Here is a 17,672-nt window from a genome sequence, read left to right as displayed (position 1 = left end):
TTAGCAGCACAATGAGTGGATTCAGGTATGATGATTCTAACTGAAATAAGTCACACAGAAAAAGAAACATCATAAGATATCAGTAATACACGGAATGTAAACTTGGCTACACAGGAACTGAATTACAGAACAGAACAGGGTCTCAAATTTAGAAAACCAACTTATGCTTGCTTAAGGGTAAAGGTGAGTTGGGGTGCTGCATAAAACCAGAGATTGAAATGAGCACAGATAAAGTTCCTTAAGCCAAATATGGAATAGACAAGAGCTACTCCTTGCTCAATGAAATTGACTCAACACCGCATATTAAACGCCTAAGAATGTACCTGACTAGTAAGTATCTTAAAACCTATGGATTGCTATGTCTCCGAAAGAGAATCAAGCGTGTGTACAGGGGCATAAACGCAGCAGTGATAGGATTGGAGAGGTTCGGTGAGCAAATGAAGACCCTTTGAAGTCATATTGCATGGTACCCATTCCACGGGTCTCAACTCTCCAGGTTTAAGGTATTCTTCATTCAGCTAAAACATGCATGTGGAACCTAGAGTATGATCAACCATGTGATCGGGAGACGTGTTCAAATATGTCTCAGTTTTCGTACCCTGGTACTCGGGTGCAACATTCCAGACGCTTTACTAACACCCTCCCGACTTGGAGAGTCAGTCCCTTTAACCTCCTGTTTGGCCCAGTTTGCAATTTCTGCGGAAGATGAACAGGAATAGCGAGAACCAATGAGAGACTAGCTGGAGGTGTCTGGACGGGCAAATTTAACTCTCATTTCCCACCAGGGAGAGGAATTAACCAAAGGCTCAGCGTGCCGTGCCGGAACCAGATTAGGGCCTGAAGCCATCCTGCGGTGTTGCGACCAGGTCACAAGAAAGCGAGTTGAAGAAAGGAGCTCAGGGGCACTGTAATTCACAAACCTGCAGAGTTATAAATGACAGCTATCGTCCAAAAATATACTGAAGTAAGGCTGCCAAGAGGACTTGAAAGCGGGGCAGAATTGCAGGAAACCGATTTCAGGAGGTAGACTGGAATTGCATTGAAAGCATAGGAAAAGAGGCAGAACGTCCACAATGATACACTTGGCCAAAAAGGGTGTATGCGTTTTTTCCTGAATATATTCAGGAAAAAACGCATACGCCCTTTTTGGCCAACCAAGCAAACTTGCAAAGGAAATCTGCACTACAATGAAGTCTCAATTTCCCCAGGTCAAAAGGGCCATCTGAAAAAAGTGTAAAATCCAGAAAGGCAGGACAGGCCATGGAGAACTGGGAGCCTTGTTATGCTGATGGGCGGGATGTAAATTGCCAACAGACACTCGGGAGAAGTGTATGGTGTTTCCTGAAACATCTAAAAAACAAAGCAACAGAGCCTAGGGCACTTCCACTTATGGTCCTATAGCTTAGGGAAATTAAAATCAAAAAGACACAGCCACCCCAAAGTTTGGGACGCCTCTGTTTACAAGAACCTCGTTTACCGTACAAGTTCAATATCACAGAAAGTGAAAAATGGATAAAGAACTTGTGGTACTTACGTACAATGCAGTATCACTCAGCAATGAAATCTATGTCATCAGGCCCGTAGCAGCATAATGAGTGGATTCAGGTACGATGATTCTAACTGAAATAAGTCACACAGAAAAAGAAACATCATAAGATATCACTAATACACGGAATGTAAACTTGGCTACACAGGAACTGAATTCCAAAACAGAACAGGGTCTCAAATTTAGAAAAGCAACTTATGCTTGCTTAAGGGGAAAGGTGAGTTGGGGTGCTGCATAAAACCAGAGATTGAAATGAGCACAGATAAAGTTCCTTAAGCCAAATATGGAATAGACAAGAGCTACTCCTTGCTCAACGAAATGGACTCAACACCGCATATTAAACGCCTAAGAATGTACCTGACTAGTAAGTATCTTAAAACCTATGGATTGCTATGTCTCCAAAAGAGAATCAAGCGTGTGTACAGGGGCATAAACGCAGCAGTGATAGGATTGGACAGGTTCGGTGAGCAAATGAAGACCCTTTGAAGTCATATTGCATGGTACCCATTACACGGGTCTCAACTCTCCAGGTTTAAGGTATTCTTCCTTCAGCTAAAACATGCATGTGGAACCCAGAGTATGATCAACCGTGTGAACGGGAGACGTGTTCAAATATGTCTCAGTTTTCCTCCCCTGGTACTCGGGTGCAACATTCCAGACGCTTTACTAACACTCTCCCCACTTGGAGAGTCAGCGCCTTTAACCTCCTGTTTGGCCCAGTTTGCAATTTCTGCGGAAGATGAACAGGAATAGGGAGAACCAATGAGAGACTAGCTGGAGGTGTCTGGACGGGCAAATTTAACTCTCATTTCCCACCAGGAAGAGGAAATAACCAAAGGCTCAGCGTGCCGTGCCGGAACCAGATTAGGGCCTGAAGCCATCCTGCGGTGTTGCGGCCAGCTCAAAAGAAAGCGAGTTGAAGAAAGGAGCTCAGGGGCACTGTAATTCACAAACCTGCAGAGTTATAAATGACAGCTATCGTCCAAAAATATACTGAAGTAAGGCTGCCAAGAGGACTTGAAAGCGGGGCAGAATTGCAGGAAACCGATTTCAGGAGGTAGACTGGAATTGCATTGAAAGCATAGGAAAAGAGGCAGAACGTCCACAATGATGCACTTGGCCAAAAAGGGCGTATGCATTTTTTCCTGAATATATTCAGGAAAAAACGCATACGCCCTTTTTGGCCAACCAAGCAAGCTTGCAAAGGAAATCTGCACTACAATGAAGTCTCACTTCCCCCCGGTCAAAAGGGCCATCTGAAAAAAGTGTAAAATCCAGAAAGGCAGGACAGGCCATGGAGAACTGGGAGCCTTGTTATGCTGATGGGCGGGATGTAAATTGCCAACAGACACTCGGGAGAAGTGTATGGTGTTTCCTGAAACATCTAAAAAACAAAGCAACAGAGCCTAGGGCACTTCCACTTATGGTCCTATAGCTTAGGGAAATTAAAATCAAAAAGACACAGCCACCCCAAAGTTTGGGACGCCTCTGTTTACAAGAACCTCGTTTACAGTACAAGGTCAACATCACAGAAAGTGAAAAATGGATAAAGAACTTGTGGTACTTACTTACAATGCAGTATCACTCAGCAATGAAATCTGTGTCATCAGGCCCATAGAAACATAATGAGTGGATTCAGGTACGATGATTCTAAATGAAATAAGTCACACAGAAAAAGAAACATCATAAGATATCAGTAATACACGGAATGTAAACTTGGCTACACAGGAACTGAATTACAGAACAGAACAGGGTCTCAAATTTAGAAAACCAACTTATGCTTGCTTAAGGGGAAAGGTGAGTTGGGGTGCTGCATAAAACCAGAGATTGAAATGAGCACAGATAAAGTTCCTTAAGCCAAATATGGAATAGACAAGAGCTACTCCTTGCTCAATGAAATTGACTCAACACCGCATATTAAACGCCTAAGAATGTACCTGACTAGTAAGTATCTTAAAACCTATGGATTGCTATGTCTCCGAAAGAGAATCAAGCGTGTGTACAGGGGCATAAATGCAGCAGTGATAGGATTGGAGAGGTTCGGTGAGCAAATGAAGACCCTTTGAAGTCATATTGCATGGTACCCATTCCACGGGTTTCAACTACCCAGGTTTAAGGTATTCTTCCTTCAGCTAAAACATGCATGTGGAACCTAGAGTATGATCAACCATGTGATCGGGAGACGTGTTCAAATATGTCTCAGTTTTCATACCCTGGTACTCGGGTGCAACATTCCAGACGCTTTACTAACACCCTCCCGACTTGGAGAGTCAGTCCCTTTAACCTCCTGTTTGGCCCAGTTTGCAATTTCTGCGGAAGATGAACAGGAATAGCGAGAACCAATGAGAGACTAGCTGGAGGTGTCTGGACGGGCAAATTTAACTCTTATTTCCCACCAGGAACGGGAAATAACCAAAGCCTCAGCGTGCCGTGCCGGAACCAGATTAGGGCCTGAAGCCATCCTGCGGTGTTGCGGCCAGGTCACAAGAAAGCGAGTTGAAGAAAGGAGCTCAGGGGCACTGTAATTCACAAACCTGCAGAGTTATAAATGACAGCTATCGTCCAAAAATATACTGAAGTAAGGCTGCCAAGAGGACTTGAAAGCGGGGCAGAATTGCAGGAAACCGATTTCAGGAGGTAGACTGGAATTGCATTGAAAGCATAGGAAAAGAGGCAGAACGTCCACAATGATGCACTTGGCCAAAAAGGGTGTATGCGTTTTTTCCTGAATATATTCAGGAAAAAACGCATACGCCCTTTTTGGCCAACCAAGCAAGCTTGCAAAGGAAATCTGCACTACAATGAAGTCTCACTTCCCCCCGGTCAAAAGGGCCATCTGAAAATAGTGTAAAATCCAGAAAGGCAGGACAGGCCATGGAGAACTGGGAGCCTTGTTATGCTGATGGGTGGGATGTAAATTGCCAAAAGACACTCGGGAGAAGTGTATGGTGTTTCCTGAAACATCTAAAAAACAAAGCAACAGAGCTTAGGGTACTTCCACTTATGGTCCTATAGCTTAGGGAAATTAAAATCAAAAAGACACAGCCACCCCAAAGTTTGGGACGCCTCTGTTTACAAGAACCTCGTTTACCGTACAAGTTCAATATCACAGAAAGTGAAAAATGGATAAAGAACTTGTGGTACTTACGTACAATGCAGTATCACTCAGCAATGAAATCTATGTCATCAGGCCCGTAGCAGCATAATGAGTGGATTCAGGTACGATGATTCTAACTGAAATAAGTCACACAGAAAAAGAAACATCATAAGATATCAGTAATACACGGAATGTAAACTTGGCTACACAGGAACTGAATTACAGAACAGAACAGGGTCTCAAATTTAGAAAACCAACTTATGCTTGCTTAAGGGTAAAGGTGAGTTGGGGTGCTGCATAAAACCAGAGATTGAAATGAGCACAGATAAATTTCCTTAAGCCAAATATGGAATACACAAGACCTACGCCTTGCTCAACAAAATGGACTCAACACCGCATATTAAATGCTTAAGAATGTACGTGACTAGTAAGTATCTTAAAACCTATGGATTGCTATGTCTCCGAAAGAGAATCAAGCATGTGTACAGGGGCATAAACGCAGCAGTGATAGGATTGGAGAGGTTCGGTGAGCAAATGAAGACCCTTTGAAGTCATATTGCATGGTACCCTTTCCATGGGTTTCAACTACCCAGGTTTAAGGTATTCTTCCTTCAGCTAAAACATGCATGTGGAACCTAGAGTATGATCAACCATGTGATCGGGAGACGTGTTCAAATATGTCTCAGTTTTCATACCCTGGTACTCGGGTGCAACATTCCAGACGCTTTACTAACACTCTCCCGACTTGGAGAGTCAGTCCCTTTAACCTCCTGTTTGGCCCAGTTTGCAATTTCTGCGGAAGATGAACAGGAATAGCGAGAACCAATGAGAGACTAGCTGGAGGTGTCTGGACGGGCAAATTTAACTCTCATTTCCCACCAGGGAGAGGAATTAACCAAAGGCTCAGTGTGCCGTGCCGGAACTAGATTAGGGCCTGAAGCCATCCTGCGGTGTTGCGGCCAGGTGACAAGAAAGCGAGTTGAAGAAAGGAGCTCAGGGGCACTGTAATTCACAAACCTGCAGACTTATAAATGACAGCTATCGTCCAAAAATATACTGAAGAAAGGCTGCCAAGAGGACTTGAAAGCGGGGCAGAATTGCAGGAAACCGATTTCAGGAGGTAGACTGGAATTGCATTGAAAGCATAGGAAAAGAGGCAGAACGTCCACAATGATGCACTTGGCCAAAAAGGGCGTATGCGTTTTTTCCTGAATATATTCAGGAAAAAACGCATACGCCCTTTTTGGCCAACCAAGCAAACTTGCAAAGGAAATCTGCACTACAATGAAGTCTCACTTCCCCCCGGTCAAAAGGGCCATCTGAAGAAAGTGTAAAATCCAGAAAGGCAGGACAGGCCATGGAGAACTGGGAGCCTTGTTATGCTGATGGGCGGGATGTAAATTGCCAACAGACACTCGGGAGAAGTGTATGGTGTTTCCTGAAACCTCTAAAAAACAAAGCAACAGAGCCTAGGGCACTTCCACTTATGGTCCTATAGCTTAGGGAAATTAAAATCAAAAAGACACAGCCACCCAAAAGTTTGGGACGCCTCTGTTTACAAGAACCTCGTTTACCATACAAGTTCAATATCACAGAAAGTGAAAAATGGATAAAGAACTTGTGGTACTTACGTACAATGCAGTATCACTCAGCAATGAAATCTATGTCATCAGGCCCGTAGCAGCATAATGAGTGGATTCAGGTACGATGATTCTAACTGAAATAAGTCACACAGAAAAAGAAACATCATAAGATATCACTAATACACGGAATGTAAACTTGGCTACACAGGAACTGAATTCCAAAACAGAACAGGGTCTCAAATTTAGAAAACCAACTTATGCTTGCTTAAGAGGAAAGGTGAGTTGGGGTGCTGCATAAAACCAGAGATTGAAATGAGCACAGATAAAGTTCCTTAAGCCAAATATGGAATAGACAAGAGCTACTCCTTGCTCAACGAAATGGACTCAACACCCCATATTAAACGCCTAAGAATGTACCTGACTAGTAAGTATCTTAAAACCTATGGATTGCTATGTTTCCGAAAGAGAATCAAGCATGTGTACAGGGCCATAAATGCAGCAGTGATAGGATTGGAGAGGTTCGGTGAGCAAATGAAGACCCTTTGAAGTCATATTGCATGGTACCCATTCCACGGGTCTCAACTCTCCAGGTTTAAGGTATTCTTCCTTCAGCTAAAACATGCATGTGGAACCCAGAGTATGATCAACCGTGTGAAAGGGAGACATGTTCAAATATGTCTCAGTTTTCCTCCCCTGGTACTCGGGTGCAACATTCCAGACGCTTTACTAACACTCTCCCCACTTGGAGAGTCAGCACCTTTAACCTCCTGTTTGGCCCAGTTTGCAAATTCTGTGGAAGATGAACAGGAATAGGGAGAACCAATGAGAGACTAGCTGGAGGTGTCTGGACGGGCAAATTTAACTCTCATTTCCCACCAAGAAGAGGAAATAACCAAAGGCTCATCATGCCGTGCCGGAAGCAGATTAGGGCCTGAAGCCATCCTGCGGTGTTGCGGCCAGGTCACAAGAAAGCGAGTTGAAGAAAGGAGCTCAGGGGCACTGTAATTCACAAACCTGCAGAGTTATAAATGACAGCTATCGTCCAAAAATATACTGAAGTAAGGCTGCCAAGAGGACTTGAAGGCGGGGCAGAATTGCAGGAAACCGATTTCAGGAGGTAGACTGGAATTGCATTGAAAGCATAGGAAAAGAGGCAGAACGTCCACAATGATGCACTTGGCCAAAAAGGGCGTATGCGTTTTTTTCTGAATATTTCAGGAAAAACCGCATACACACTTTTTGGCCAACCAAGCAAACTTGCAAAGGAAATCTGCACTACAATGAAGTCTCACTTCCCCCCGGTCAAAAGGGCCATCTGAAAAAAGTGTAAAATCCAGAAAGGCAGGACAGGCCATGGAGAACTGGGAGCCTTGTTATGCTGATGGGCGGGATGTAAATTGCCAACAGACACTCGGGAGAAGTGTATGGTGTTTCCTGAAACATCTAAAAAACAAAGCAACAGAGCCTAGGGCACTTCCACTTATGGTCCTATAGCTTAGGGAAATTAAAATCAAAAAGACACAACCACCCCAAAGTTTGGGACGCCTCTGTTTACAAGAACCTCGTTTACCGTACAAGTTCAATATCACAGAAAGTGAAAAATGGATAAAGAACTTGTGGTACTTACGTACAATGCAGTATCACTCAGCAATGAAATCTACGTCATCAGGCCCGTAGTAGCATAATGAGTGGATTCAGGTACGATGATTCTAACTGAAATAAGTCACACCGAAAAAGAAACATCATAAGATATCACTAATACACGGAATGTAAACTTGGCTACACAGGAACTGAATTCCAAAACAGAACAGGGTCTCAAATTTAGAAAACCAACTTATGCTTGCTTAAGGGAAAAGGTGAGTTGGGGTGCTGCATAAAACCATAGATTGAAATGAGCACAGATAAAGTTCCTTAAGCCAAATATGGAATAGACAAGAGCTACTCCTTGCTCAACGAAATGGACTCAACACCCCATATTAAACGCCTAAGAATGTACCTGACTAGTAAGTATCTTAAAACCTATGGATTCCTATGTCTCCAAAAGAGAATCAAGTGTGTGTACAGGGGCATAAACGCAGCAGTGATAGGATTGGAGAGGTTCGGTGAGCAAATGAAGACCCTTTGAAGTCATATTGCATGGTACCCATTCCACGGGTCTCAACTCTCCAGGTTTAAGGTATTCTTCCTTCAGCTAAAACATGCATGTGGAACCCAGAGTATGATCAACTGTGTGATCGGGAGACGTGTTCAAATATGTCTCAGTTTTCCTCCCCTGGTACTCGGGTGCAACATTCCAGACGCTTTACTAACACTCTCCCCACTTGGAGAGTCAGCGCCTTTAACCTCCTGTTTGGCCCAGTTTGCAATTTCTGCGGAAGATGAACAGGAATTGGGAGAACCAATGAGAGACTAGCTGGAGGTGTCTGGACGGGCAAATTTCACTCTCATTTCCCACCAGGAAGAGGAATTAACCAAAGGCTCAGCGTGCAGTGCCGGAACCAGATTAGGGCCTGAAGCCATCCTGCGGTGTTGCGGCCAGCTCAAAAGAAAGCGAGTTGAAGAAAGGAGCTCAGGGGCACTGTAATTCACAAACCTGCAGAGTTATAAATGACAGCTATCGTCCAAAAATATACTGAAGTAAGGCTGCCAAGAGGACTTGAAAGCGGGGCAGAATTGCAGGAAACCGATTTCAGGAGGTAGACTGGAATTGCATTGAAAGCATAGGAAAAGAGGCAGAACGTCCACAATGATGCACTTGGCCAAAAAGGGCGTATGCGTTTTTTCCTGAATATATTCAGGAAAAAACGCATACGCCCTTTTTGGCCAACCAAGCAAGCTTGCAAAGGAAATCTGCACTACAATGAAGTCTCACTTCCCCCCGGTCAAAAGGGCCATCTGAAAAAAGTGTAAAATCCAGAAAGGCAGGACAGGCCATGGAGAACTGGGAGCCTTGTTATGCTGATGGGCGGGATGTAAATTGCCAACAGACACTCGGGAGAAGTGTATGGTGTTTCCTGAAACATCTAAAGAACAAAGCAACAGAGCGTAGGGCACTTTCACTTTTGGTCCTATATATTAGGGAAATTAAAATCAAAAAGACACAGCCACCCCAAAGTTTGGGACGCCTCTGTTTACAAGAACCTCGTTTACAGTACAAGTTCAACATCGCAGAAAGTGAAAAATGGATAAAGAAGTTGTGGTATTTACTTACAAAGCAATATCACTCAGCAATGAAATCTATGTCATCAGGCCCTTAGCAGCACAATGAGTGGATTCAGGTATGATGATTCTAACTGAAATAAGTCACACAGAAAAAGAAACATCATAAGATATCAGTAATACACGGAATGTAAACTTGGCTACACAGGAACTGAATTACAGAACAGAACAGGGTCTCAAATTTAGAAAAGCAACTTATGCTTGCTTAAGGGTAAAGGTGAGTTGGGGTGCTGCATAAAACCAGAGATTGAAATGAGCACAGATAAAGTTCCTTAAGCCAAATATGGAATAGACAAGAGCTACTCCTTGCTCAACGAAATGGACTCAACACCGCATATTAAACGCCTAAGAATGTACCTGACTAGTAAGTATCTTAAAACCTATGGATTGCTATGTCTCCAAAAGAGAATCAAGCATGTGTACAGGGACATAAACGCAGCAGTGATAGGATTGGAGAGGTTCGGTGAGCAAATAAAGACCCTTTGAAGTCATATTGCATGGTACCCATTCCACGGGTTTCAAGTACCCAGGTTTAAGGTATTCTTCCTTCAGCTAAAACATGCATGTGGAACCTAGAGTATGATCAACCATGTGATCGGGAGACGTGTTCAAATATGTCTCAGTTTTCGTACCCTGGTACTCGGGTGCAACATTCAGACGCTTTACTAACACTCTCCCGACTTGGAGAGTCAGTCCCTTTAACCTCCTGTTTGGCCCAGTTTGCAATTTCTGTGGAAGATGAACAGGAATAGCGAGAACCAATGAGAGACTAGCTGGAGGTGTCTGGACGGGCAAATTTAACTCTCATTTCCTACCAGGAAGAGGAATTAACCAAAGGCTCAGCTTACCGTGCCGGAACCAGATTAGGGCCTGAAGCCATACTGCAGTGTTGCGGCCAGGTCACAAGAAAGCGAGTTGAAGAAAGGAGCTCAGGGGCACTGTAATTCACAAACCTGCAGAGTTATAAATGACAGCTATCGTCCAAAAATATATTGAAGTAAGGCTGCCAAGAGGACTTGAAAGCGGGGCAGAATTGTAGGAAACCGATTTCAGGAGGTAGACTGGAATTGCATTGAAAGCATAGGAAAAGAGGCAGAACGTCCACAATGATGCACTTGGCTAAAAAGGGCGTATGCGTTTTTTCCTGAATATATTCAGGAAAAAACGCATACGCCCTTTTTGGCCAACCAAGCAAACTTGCAAAGGAAATCTGCACTACAATGAAGTCTCACTTCCCCCCGGTCAAAAGGGCCATCTGAAAAAAGTGTAAAATCCAGAAAGGCAGGACAGGCCATGGAGAACTGGGAGCCTTGTTATGCTGATGGGTGGGATGTAAATTGCCAACAGACACTCGGGAGAAGTGTATGGTGTTTCCTGAAACATCTAAAAAACAAAGCAACAGAGCCTAGGGCACTTCCACTTATGGTCCTATAGCTTAGGGAAATTAAAATCAAAAAGACACAGCCACCCCAAAGTTTGGGACGCCTCTGTTTACAAGAACCTCGTTTACCGTACAAGTTCAATATCACAGAAAGTGAAAAATGGATACAGAACTTGTGGTACTTACGTACAATGCAGTATCACTCAGCCATGAAATCTATGTCATCAGGCCCGTAGCAACATAATGAGTGGATTCAGGTACGATGATTCTAACTGAAATAAGTCACACAGAAAAAGAAACATCATAAGATATCACTAATACACGGAATGTAAACTTGGCTACACAGGAACTGAATTCCAAAACAGAACAGGGTCTCAAATTTAGAAAACCAACTTATGCTTGCTTAAGGGGAAAGGTGAGTTGGGGTGCTGCATAAAACCATAGATTGAAATGAGCACAGATAAAGTTCCTTAAGCCAAATATGGAATAGACAAGAGCTACTCCTTGCTCAACGAAATGGACTCAACACCCCATATTAAACGCCTAAGAATGTACCTGACTAGTAAGTATCTTAAAACCTATGGATTGCTATGTCTCCGAAAGAGAATCAAGCATGTGTACAGGGGCATAAACGCAGCAGTGATAGGATTGGAGAGGTTCGGTGAGCAAATGAAGACCCTTTGAAGTCATATTGCATGGTACCCATTACACGGGTTTCAACTACCCAGGTTTAAGGTATTCTTCCTTCAGCTAAAACATGCATGTGGAACCTAGAGTATGATCAACCATGTGATCGGGAGACGTGTTCAAATATGTCGCAGTTTTCGTACCCTGGTACTCGGGTGCAACATTCCAGACGCTTTACTAACACCCTCCCGACTTGGAGAGTCAGTCCCTTTAACCTCCTGTTTGGCCCAGTTTGCAATTTCTGCGGAAGATGAACAGGAATAGCGAAAACCAATGAGAGACTAGCTGGAGGTGTCTGGACGGGCAAATTTAACTCTCATTTCCCACCAGGAAGAGGAAATAACCAAAGGCTCAGCGTGCCGTGCCGGAATCAGATTAGGGCCTGAAGCCATCCTGCGGTGTTGCCGCCAGCTCAAAAGAAAGCGAGTTGAAGAAAGGAGCGCAGGGGCACTGTAATTCACAAACCTGCAGAGTTATAAATGACAGCTATCGTCCAAAAATATACTGAAGTAAGGCTGCCAAGAGGACTTGAAAGCGGGGCAGAATTGCAGGAAACCGATTTCAGGAGGTAGACTGGAATTGCATTGAAAGCATAGGAAAAGAGGCAGAACGTCCACAATGATGCACTTGGCCAAAAAGGGCGTATGCGATTTTTCCTGAATATATTCAGGAAAAAACGCATACGCTCTTTTTTGCCAACCAAGCAAACTTGCAAAGGAAATCTGCACTACAATGAAGTCTCACTTCCCCCCGGTCAAAAGGGCCATCTGAAAAACCTGTAAAATCCAGAAAGGCAGGACAGGCCATGGAGAACTGGGAGTCTTGTTATGCTGATGGGCGGGATGTAAATTGCCAACAGACACTCGGGAGAAGTGTATGGTGTTTCCTGAAACATCTAAAAAACAAAGCAACAGAGCCTAGGGCACTTCCACTTATGGTCCTATAGCTTAGGGAAATTAAAATCAAAGAGACACAGCCACCCCAAAGTTTGGGATGCCTCTGTTTACAAGAACCTCGTTTAGCGTACAAGTTCAATATCACAGAAAGTGAAAAATGGATAAAGAACTTGTGGTACTTACGTACAATGCAGTATCACTCAGCAATGAAATCTATGTCATCAGGCCCGTAGCAGCATAATGAGTGGATTCAGGTACGATGATTCTAACTGATATAAGTCACACAGAAAAAGAAACATCATAAGATATCACTAATACACGGAATGTAAACTTGGCTACACAGGAACTGAATTCCAAAACAGAACAGGGTCTCAAATTTAGAAAAGCATCTTATGCTTGCTTAAGGGGAAAGGTGAGTTTGGGTGCTGCATAAAACCAGACATTGAAATGAGCACAGATAAAGTTCCTTAAGCCAAATATGGAATAGACCAGAGCTACTCCTTGCTCAACGAAATGGACTCAACACCCCATATTAAACGCCTAAGAATGTACCTGACTAGTAAGTATCTTAAAACCTATGGATTGCTATGTCTCCAAAAGAGAATCAAGAGTGTGTACAGGGGCATAAACGCAGCAGTGATAGGATTGGAGAGGTTCGGTGAGCAAATGAAGACCCTTGGAAGTCATATTGCATGGTACCCATTCCACGGGTCTCAACTCTCCAGGTTTAAGGTATTCTTCCTTCAGCTAAAACATGCATGTGGAACCCAGAGTATGATCAACCGTGTGAACGGGAGACGTGTTCAAATATGTCTCAGTTTTGGTCCCCTGGTACTCGGGTGCAACATTCCTGACGCTTTACTAACACTCTCCCCACTTGGAGAGTCAGCGCCTTTAACCTCCTGTTTGGCCCAGTTTGCAATTTCTGCGGAAGATGAACAGGAATAGGGAGAACCAATGAGAGACTAGCTGGAGGTGTCTGGACGGGCAAATTTAACTCTCATTTCCCACCAGGAAGAGGAAATAACCAAAGGCTCAGCGTGCCGTGCCGGAACCAGATTAGGGCCTGAAGCCATCCTGCGGTGTTGCGGCCAGGTCACAAGAAAGCGAGTTGAAGAAAGGAGCTCAGGGGCACTGTAATTCACAAACCTGCAGAGTTATAAATGACAGCTATCGTCCAAACATATACTGAAGTAAGGCTGCCAAGAGGACTTGAAAGCGGGGCAGAATTGCAGGAAACCGATTTCAGGAGGTAGACTGGAATTGCATTGAAAGCATAGGAAAAGAGGCAGAACGTCCACAATGATGCACTTGGCCAAAAAGGGCGTATGCGTTTTTTCCTGAATATATTCAGGAAAAAACGCATACGCCCTTTTTGGCCAACCAAGCAAGCTTGCAAAGGAAATCTGCACTACAATGAAGTCTCACTTCCACCCGGTCAAAAGGGCCATCTGAAAAAAGTGTAAAATCCAGAAAGGCAGGACAGGCCATGGAGAACTGGGAGCCTTGTTATGCTGATGGGCGGGATGTAAATTGCCAACAGACACTCGGGAGAAGTGTATGGTGTTTCCTGAAACATCTAAAAAACAAAGCAACAGAGCCTAGGGCACTTCCACTTATGGTCCTATAGCTTAGGGAAATTAAAATCAAAAAGACACAGCCACCCCAAAGTTTGGGACGCCTCTGTTTACAAGAACCTCGTTTACCGTACAAGTTCAACATCGCAGAAAGTGAAAAATGGATAAAGAAGTTGTGGTATTTACTTACAAAGCAATATCACTCAGCAATGAAATCTATGTCATCAGGCCCTTAGCAGCACAATGAGTGGATTCAAGTATGATGATTCTAACTGAAATAAGTCACACAGAAAATGAACCATCATAAGGTGTTAGTAATATACGGAATGTAAACTTGGCTACACAGGAACTGAATTACAGAACAGAACAGGGTCTCAAATTTAGAAAAGCATCTTATGCTTGCTTAAGGGGAAAGGTGAGTTGGGGTGCTGCATAAAACCAGAGATTGAAATGAGCACAGATAAAGTTCCTTAAGCCAAATATGGAATAGACAAGAGGTACTCCTTGCTCAACGAAATGGACTCAACACCCCATATTAAACGCCTAAGAATGTACCTGACTAGTAAGTATCTTAAAACCTATGGATTGCTATGTCTCCAAAAGAGAATCAAGCGTGTGTACAGGGGCATAAACGCAGCAGTGATAGGATTGGAGAGGTTCGGTGAGCAAATGAAGACCCTTTGAATTCCTATTGCATGGTAACCATTCCACGGGTGTCAACTCTCCAGGTTTAAGGTATTCTTCCTTCAGCTAAAACATGCATGTGGAACCCAGAGTATGATCAACCATATGAACGGGAGACGTGTTCAAATATGTCTCAGTTTTCCTCCCCTGGTACTCGGGTGCAACATTCCAGACGCTTTACTAACTCTCTCCCCACTTGGCGAGTCAGCGCCTTTAACCTCCTGTTTGGCCCAGTTTGCAATTTCTGCGGAAGATGAACAGGAATAGCGAGAACCAATGAGAGACTAGCTGGAGGTGTCTGGACGGGCAAATTTAACTCTCATTTCCCACCAGGAAGAGGAATTAACCAAAGGCTCAGCGTGCCGTGCCGGAACGAGATTAGGGCCTGAAGCCATCCTGCGGTGTTGCGGCCAGGTCACAAGAAAGCGAGTTGAAGAAAGGAGCTCAGGGGCACTGTAATTCACAAACCTGCAGAGTTATAAATGACAGCTATCGTCCAAAAATATACTGAAGTAAGGCTGCCAAGAGGACTTGAAAGCGGGGCAGAATTGCAGGAAACCGATTTCAGGAGGTAGACTGGAATTGCATTGAAAGCATAGGAAAAGAGGCAGAACGTCCACAATGATGCACTTGGCCAAAAAGGGCGTATGCGTTTTTTCCTGAATATATTCAGGAAAAAACGCATACGCCCTTTTTGGCCAACCAAGCAATCTTGCAAAGGAAATCTGCACCACAATGAAGTCTCACTTCCACCCGGTCAAAAGGGCCATCTGAAAAAAGTGTAAAATCCAGAAAGGCAGGACAGGCCATGGAGAACTGGGAGCCTTGTTATGCTGATGGGCGGGATGTAAATTGCCAACAGACACTCGGGAGAAGTGTATGGTGTTTCCTGAAACATCTAAAAAGCAAAGCAACAGAGCCTAGGGCACTTCCACTTATGGTCCTATAGCTTAGGGAAATTAAAATCAAAAAGACACAGCCACCCCAAAGTTTGGGACGCCTCTGTTTACAAGAACCTCGTTTACCGTACAAGTTCAATATCACAGAAAGTGAAAAATGGATACAGAACTTGTGGTACTTACGTACAATGCAGTATCACTCAGCAATGAAATCTATGTCATCAGGCCCGTAGCAGCATAATGAGTGGATTCAGGTACGATGATTCTAACTGATATAAGTCACACAGAAAAAGAAACATCATAAGATATCACTAATACACGGAATGTAAACTTGGCTACACAGGAACTGAATTCCAAAACAGAACAGGGTCTCAAATTTAGAAAACCAACTTATGCTTGCTTAAGGGGAAAGGTGAGTTGGGGTGCTGCATAAAACCAGAGATTGAAATGAGCACAGATAAAGTTCCTTAAGCCAAATATGGAATAGACAAGAGCTACTCCTTGCTCAACGAAATGGACTCAACACCCCATATTAAACGCCTAAGAATGTACCTGACTAGTAAGTATCTTAAAACCTATGGATTGCTATGTCTCCAAAAGAGAATCAAGCGTGTGTACAGGGGCATAAACGCAGCAGTGATAGGATTGGAGAGGTTCGGTGAGCAAATGAAGACCCTTTGAATTCCTATTGCATGGTAACCATTCCACGGGTGTCAACTCTCCAGGTTTAAGCTATTCTTCCTTCAGCTAAAACATGCATGTGGAACCCAGAGTATGATCAACCATATGAACGGGAGACGTGTTCAAATATGTCTCAGTTTTCCTCCCCTGGTACTCGGGTGCAACATTCCAGATGCTTTACTAACTCTCTCCCCACTTGGCGAGTCAGCGCCTTTAACCTCCTGTTTGGCCCAGTTTGCAATTTCTGCGGAAGATGAACAGGAATAGCGAGAACCAAAGAGAGACTAGCTGGAGGTGTCTGGACGGGCAAATTTAACTCTCATTTCCCACCAGGAAGAGGAATTAACCAAAGGCTCAGCGTGCCGTGCCGGAACGAGATTAGGGCCTGAAGCCATCCTGCGGTGTTGCGGCCAGGTCACAAGAAAGCGAGTTGAAGAAAGGAGCTCAGGGGCACTGTAATTCACAAACCTGCAGAGTTATAAATGACAGCTATCGTCCAAAAATATACTGAAGTAAGGCTGCCAAGAGGACTTGAAAGCGGGGCAGAATTGCAGGAAACCGATTTCAGGACATAGACTGGAATTGCATTGAAAGCATAGGAAAAGAGGCAGAACGTCCACAATGATGCACTTGGCCAAAAAGGGCGTATGCGTTTTTTCCTGAATATATTCAGGAAAAAACGCATACGCCCTTTTTGGCCAACCAAGCAATCTTGCAAAGGAAATCTGCACTACAATGTAGTCTCACTTCCACCCGGTCAAAAGGGCCATCTGAAAAAAGTGTAAAATCCAGAAAGGCAGGACAGGCCATGGAGAACTGGGAGCCTTGTTATGCTGATGGGCGGGATGTAAATTGCCAACAGACACTCGGGAGAAGTGTATGGTGTTTCCTGAAACATCTAAAAAGCAAAGCAACAGAGCCTAGGGCACTTCCACTTATGGTCCTATAGCTTAGGGAAATTAAAATCAAAAAGACACAGCCACCCCAAAGTTTGGGACGCCTCTGTTTACAAGAACCTCATTTACCGTACAAGTTCAATATCACAGAAAGTGAAAAATGGATACAGAACTTGTGGTACTTACGTACAATGCAGTATCACTCAGCAATGAAATCTATGTCATCAGGCCCGTAGCAGCATAATGAGTGGATTCAGGTACGATTATTCTAACTGATATAAGTCACACAGAAAAAGAAACATCATAAGATATCACTAATAAACGGAATGTAAACTTGGCTACACAGGAACTGAATTCCAAAACAGAACAGGGTCTCAAATTTAGAAAACCAACTTATGCTTGCTTAAGGGGAAAGGTGAGTTGGGGTGCTGCATAAAACCAGAGATTGAAATGAGCACAGATAAAGTTCCTTAAGCCAAATATGGAATAGACAAGAGCTACTCCTTGCTCAACGAAATGGACTCAA

The sequence above is a fragment of the Pseudorca crassidens genome, unplaced genomic scaffold (genome assembly GCF_039906515.1).
Source record: "Pseudorca crassidens isolate mPseCra1 unplaced genomic scaffold, mPseCra1.hap1 Scaffold_50, whole genome shotgun sequence".
NCBI lineage: Eukaryota > Metazoa > Chordata > Mammalia > Artiodactyla > Delphinidae > Pseudorca > Pseudorca crassidens.
Note: the sequence above shows the minus strand (reverse complement) of the source record.